A 6273-nucleotide genomic window follows, 5' to 3' on the forward strand; every position below is an offset into this window, starting at 1 on the left:
TAATTAGTTACATATATTTAAGGATTATAACTTCCGTGCCAAATTACTTGTCTTAGATTTATTTAGGTATATGGATGTATCTTGAACTAGGGCTACAAGGAAAAAGGAGCAACACTTGGAGAGGAAGCGAGCCAAAAAATTTATGTCCTGGTGCTTTCTTTCAAACTAAGGTAGTTGCTTTTTCCATGTGATTGTCTAATTTTGTCCCACTCTAATTTTTGGTTTCCAGGGACCTATCTCTATGGATTATGGTGAGCAAGAGGCGTCGCTTATATCCAAGTTGTTGCAAGGTGCCTTCCATCCTCAATGGTAAATTAAATGAATATTGATGTAACCAACAAAAAATAGGAATATAGATGTACTGTGGACGTATATGAGGTGATTCATGTACCACTATGGATTACTTATTTTCAGATGGCACATGCTGTGTGTGCATATATGTGCTGTGTGTGCTTACATGTAATTTGATATGCACAATCAGAACAGAAATATACATGTGAAATTTGATATGAATTGCATTCATAGGTGTAATCGGAAAAAAGATAAATTAAATGCCCGTGACAACGCACGGGCATTCTCCTAGTGGTTGATAATGGATCGGCCTTCGGTTATTTGCTTAATCCAGATTGTTGATCTAATAATAATGGTATATTATTTGTTCATACAATTCCTAGCATTTATTGATTTACTGTATTTACACATATACTCTCTTTATGTCTTGTGCTAACAATTGTTCTTTTTCTAGGCATGGCTTCATCCGGTTCCAGGACGAGGCCGGCATGCACGGACCAAGAGGACATGCCGAAGACGTGGATGGAGGCTAGGTTGGACAAGGAGAAGAACAAGGATGTGCCCACACCACCATGTTGGTGTGGTGATGTTTGCAAGTTGAAGGTGTCCACGAACCGCAAGAAGTCATGGACAGAAGGTAGAAGGTTTTTCGTGTGTCCCAACTATGCACATGATCGTCGAAGGCCAACTAACGCATATGACATACCACCGGTATGTTAGGTGTACATACAAAAAACCTCATCAAGTTTGAACTCATATTACTAACAATAACATGATTTTTATGTAGTCGCCTCCTCCACTTTGCAAGTATTTCACTTGGATAGATCACGAGGTACCAAAAGATGTCCAAGAGGACCAACATCGAGATTACTTACGGAGGCAACGCCTGTTTGAGGAGTCCTTTGCACGGGGATTGGAGCATGAGCGTCATGAGAAGGAGAAGAACGAGCGAAAGAAGCGTGAGCAAGAGAGGGCACGCAAAGAGAAGGAGGCTCGTCAAGAAGAGAGGGCAAGAAAACTTGCAAGGGCTCGCGATGCACGAGAGGAGGACGAGGCACGTGACAAGAAGGGAAAGTGGCCCCGTACTACTCAGTAGACAAATGGAAAGGCACCGGCGTCGATGATGGACTGTCGAGACTTTGTTTAATGTATGAACTTGTCATTCGAGACCTTGTGTGGTCATGAACTACTTATGTCATTCGAGACATCGTGTGTGAACTTGTTATTTGAGGCCTTGTGTGGTCATGAACTACTTATGTGCAACCTATTTGAAATTATATGCAAACTATGCTTTGTTCATATTTTTGTTTGATTTCCAATGTTTAAAAGTGTGTGCAACAAGTTACCTGGCGTTTGGATCCGTATCTAGAGAGCATTTTAGCAGTTTGCTAATGTGCACACCCGGACGCCAAGGTCCCTGGCGTCTGGGTCCCTATCCAGAGAGCATTTTTGCAGTTTGCGAATTTGCACACGCAGACGCCAAGGTCCCTGGCGTCTGGGTCTATATCCAGAGAGCATTTTTGTAGTTTGCAAATTTGCACACCTAGACGCCAAGGTCCCTGGCGTCTGGGTCCCTATCCAGAGAGCATTTTTGCAGTTTGCAAATTTGCACACCTAGACGCCAAGGTCCCTGGCGTCTGGGTCCCTATCCAGAGAGCATTTTTGCAGTTTGCAAATTTGCACACCCAGACGCCAAGGTCCCTGGCGTCTGGGTCCCTATCCAGAGAGCATTTTTGCAGTTTGCAAATTTGCAACCTAGACGCCAAGGTCCCTGACGTCTGGGTCCCTATCCAGAGAGCAACTTTCGAGTGGATAAGATTCTTTGGGCCCACCTATATCCCTCTCATCCATTAATCTCCACCTCTACCCCTCTCATTACATTCATCTCCACTCACTCTCACCTCTAGCCCTGCCAACGTCATTCCCTCTCCAGCACCCTAACCCCCCTCAAATCTCTCACGAATCAGTACGGTTTCACCGTTGTATCTTCAGGATTTGCAAACAAGAAGGTAAATCGACTCCACCCCCATTTTTTGGTTGGTTTAATGTATCATATTTTTGTGTAAACCCTAGTTTGTTTTCCTCGTGGTTTAATGTATCATAGGTTAGGTACTAAGAGATTTGTGTGTTGTAGATGGGTACTCAGTGGGTGCTTAGCCCTGTTGTTCATGTCCAAGGCTTGTCTCCATGTGTTGTGCAAGTTAGTGAAGTGGACCTCACTTTCAAGTGGTTGAAGAGTAAATTCATGTTGAAGCAAGGGTTGAAGGAAGAGGATTTTGTGTACTACGTCAGCAGGAAGCAGTCAGATGGCCCCGGGGAAAGAAAATTGGTTGACATAACTGATGATGGCAAGATTCAAGAAATGTTGCAAGAATGGGAATGGAAAAGGGTTGTTGACTTGCATTGCTTCAGGAAACCGAGTTATATGTGATGTTCATGTCATTTCAACTATCGTGGACCATCGTGGTCATGAACTACTTATGTCATTCGAGACATCGTATGTGATGAACTTCTCATTCGAGACTATTTGTGCAATTTGAGATTATGTGATAACTATGTTTGTCATTTGCTATTATGTCAAGACTAATGTTTGTCATTCGATACTATAGTGTTTGCTAGAATAAAATATCTATTTCATTCGATACTATGCTGTGACAAAATATGAACAAATTGAACAAAGTACTACACCAGGGCCAGACGCCACGGACCCTGGCGTCTGGGTGCCCTGTTTCTGCTCTCCAGGACTCTGCTTTTGCTTCCAGTCGACCACCAGACGCCAGTGACAGTGGCGTCTGGTCCCCTGACTTGAACCCAGACGCCAAGGACCCTCGCATCTGGGCCCCTGAAGATTATTTTGAACTTGCTGTTTGACACAAGAAGATAGCACATATATACTCATATGACAGGTTCATACAACACAGAAGATAGCACAATTCACATAACTTTCACCACGATAAATTCTTGCATGCAAACGACAGCAAGTTCACAGATTTTTCATCACGATAAATTCATGCATACATAAGACACCAAGTGCATATATAAGACACCAAATTCAAGACAACCTAAAAAGTTTTTACCACGACACCAAGTTCATGCATACAAATGCCACCTAGTTCATTCAGTTCCAAACAAGAAGCTCACTTCTTCCTTCCTCTCTTCACAATGGTTGCAAGTGTAGGATCCTCCTCTTCGCTAGCCTCCTCCTCCTCTTCGTTGTATGCCTCCTCCTCCGCCTCATTGCTGGCCTTATATTTTTGCATTCCTCTTGGGATAAGCTGATGAGGATACTCCGGACTATGGAATTGTGTGTTCCATGTCTTCTTTCTACCTTTCTTCCTTGGTGTCTTAGCTATGGCTTTGCCTTTCCTAGAGCGAGCATTGCCTTGTGTCGGTTGTGATGGTTGTGGAGCATCAACATCATACTCATGATCCTCTTGATGTGTTGCATCATACTCATGCTCCTCATAATGTGTTGGCTCCTCTTGATGTGTTGGCTCCTCTTGATGTGCTGGCTCCTCTTCATGGACCTCCTCCTCCATGTCCTCATCGTTCTGAAGATAACGCTGTCTATTAGCTCTGGCGGCGCGGCTACCAGGTGCATACACGTCACTGGACTTAGCACCATGGCAAGAAAGCATTGCTGCCATCTTATGGAACCGCTTCTTGAACTTCTGCAACAACACAAAATATGCTATGATATGAGATGCAAATAAATAATCCGCGAAAAGAAACTTTTATAATATATTGGTCACACCTCCATGGTGCTCCTAAGAGTCCTCTCAGATAATCCACCACCAGGTGGATGACTCAGTGCAACATTGGCATCGTTGACACACAGAAGCAACTCTCTGCCCTGCAATTCATGAACACAGCAAACTTATGTATTTGAAAGAAGACAACATGATGCAAGTATGTTAAAATAGGTCAAACAGACTACCATTTCTTCATGCATCGGTGCATAATCAACGTGAGCCCCTTTGGTGTCTCTCATAGCCGTGTTGAAGGTATGATAACCTACTGCAGTCTCCGGGTCTTCAGACACCAACTCCGACCACTCCTCACGAGTCCAACCAGGCTTTAGCTTTAATCGGTAACGATCCGCATACCACACTTGATACTTATGATATGCTGACTGATTGTGAGGTCTATTCTCTGATTGCACTAACGTGTCTCTTTGATCCCAAATTTGTATCCACGCACGGTGTTTGTTTGCCCAATCCGATATATCATGATTGTTCCTTCGATCGAACCTACAAATGATGCACGAGACAAAGCATTAGCAAACATAGACTTATTCAATGCTCTACTACATACTCAAAGACATGCTTGCTCACCGATGCAGAGATAGCGTTTCCTCATTGCTCTCCTCAATTGGAATACCTTGTCTTCTACCAAATTGTCTTGCCACACGGTCTACAAAGTGCCACTCGACTGCGAAGAAGCATATCATTGGGCACCTCGCCCGCCAAAGATGGTTATCACGAGTGCACATCTCATTAAGATCAAAGCCACGATCTTCCACATAAGGCAAACAATGTACCTGCAAAACAAAGAGATACATTGTTAGATACAAGTTTCATTCTTGACTAAATTTGGTCTCATCGAACTTCTCAATACCTGCTCAGCAGTCAAGGTGTCCAGCTCGTTCATATAGCACTTGTATCGCACATGCGAGCTTCATGTGTACACTATCACTTGTTCCCAATAGTAAGCAAGCGTAGGGCGCCGATATGGATCATCATCATACACCCCGTCATGATTACCCCGTGGGTTTGGCATGTTGGGGTTCTTAAAATCGGGTCGTCCAACCGGGATCCGCTCCCACATCCACACGGATAGGCTCCAAACAAACCCAGCCAATGAGGATGTATCTCCCTTCCTGCGACACGCCAAGTCAAGCTGCAATCAAACAAACATGTTAGATATGGAGGCGCATGACAAATGCAAGATAAATGGTTGCAAATATCTCTTACCTGACGATACAAATATGCTAGTGCGGCCGAACCCCAGCTATACTGGGTATCCCAGTTATTGAGTAACTCCAGGAACATCCAGAGGTCTGAGTTCCCGGTTGCATCTGAGAAGACTACCTTGGTTAGTACATACCAAAGATAGGCCCGTGTGTACTGCTGCACAACCACGTCATTGGCACCCTGAGGGCACGGATTGGTGTTTCCTTTGACCAGTTTTAGCCAAGAATGCCTCACTCTTGCGGTATCGGCCTTGCCTTCCTGAGGGTCGTCGAGCTGAACACCAATTAAAATGCCAGTCCGTTCTCGCCAATTACCGACGCTGACACGACCGGTAACAGCTTGTCCGTTGATAGAAAAGCCGCTTATCATAGCCATGTCCTGTAGGGCCATCGTCATCTCCCCACATGGAAGGTGGAACGAGTGAGTCTCCAGCCTCCAACGATCCACAAGTGCGGTCAGCGCCGCGTGGTTCACCGGCGGAGCGTGTCGCTTAAACTGCAACATGAATGGGAGAAGACCCAATCTCCGAACGTAAGGCTCGTACCGCGGGTCGTAAGTAAAGTCATCAGCGGAATGACCCCTCATGCGCATAGCAACTACAAGCTGCAAATAAAGTGATGTTTTAATCAATACAAGAACACAAATGAGAAACAACGAAAATTGATAAGTCTTGTTTCTTACATGTCCCTTCTCAATGGCACGAGCACGATGCTCCTTATCCCACTCATCGATTAATCCGTCATACCAAGGTCCATCATCATCCGCCATCCTACAAAACAAATCACAAACATCTATGAATACATGAACAATATCAAACAATACTATTTCCTTCTTCAAGTTATGCCATATGAACACACCATTCTTCTTACACATAACCACATCATTTCTTTCTTCTACATATGCACACATATCATCTAGAGTACCAAATTTCACCATCAAATAAATTTCATAATCATCATCCACCATTCTATTGAAAAAAATCATGTCACACACAATCATCAAATTTCAT

The sequence above is a fragment of the Triticum aestivum genome, chromosome 5B (genome assembly GCF_018294505.1).
Source record: "Triticum aestivum cultivar Chinese Spring chromosome 5B, IWGSC CS RefSeq v2.1, whole genome shotgun sequence".
In the NCBI taxonomy this organism is placed as follows: domain Eukaryota; kingdom Viridiplantae; phylum Streptophyta; class Magnoliopsida; order Poales; family Poaceae; genus Triticum; species Triticum aestivum.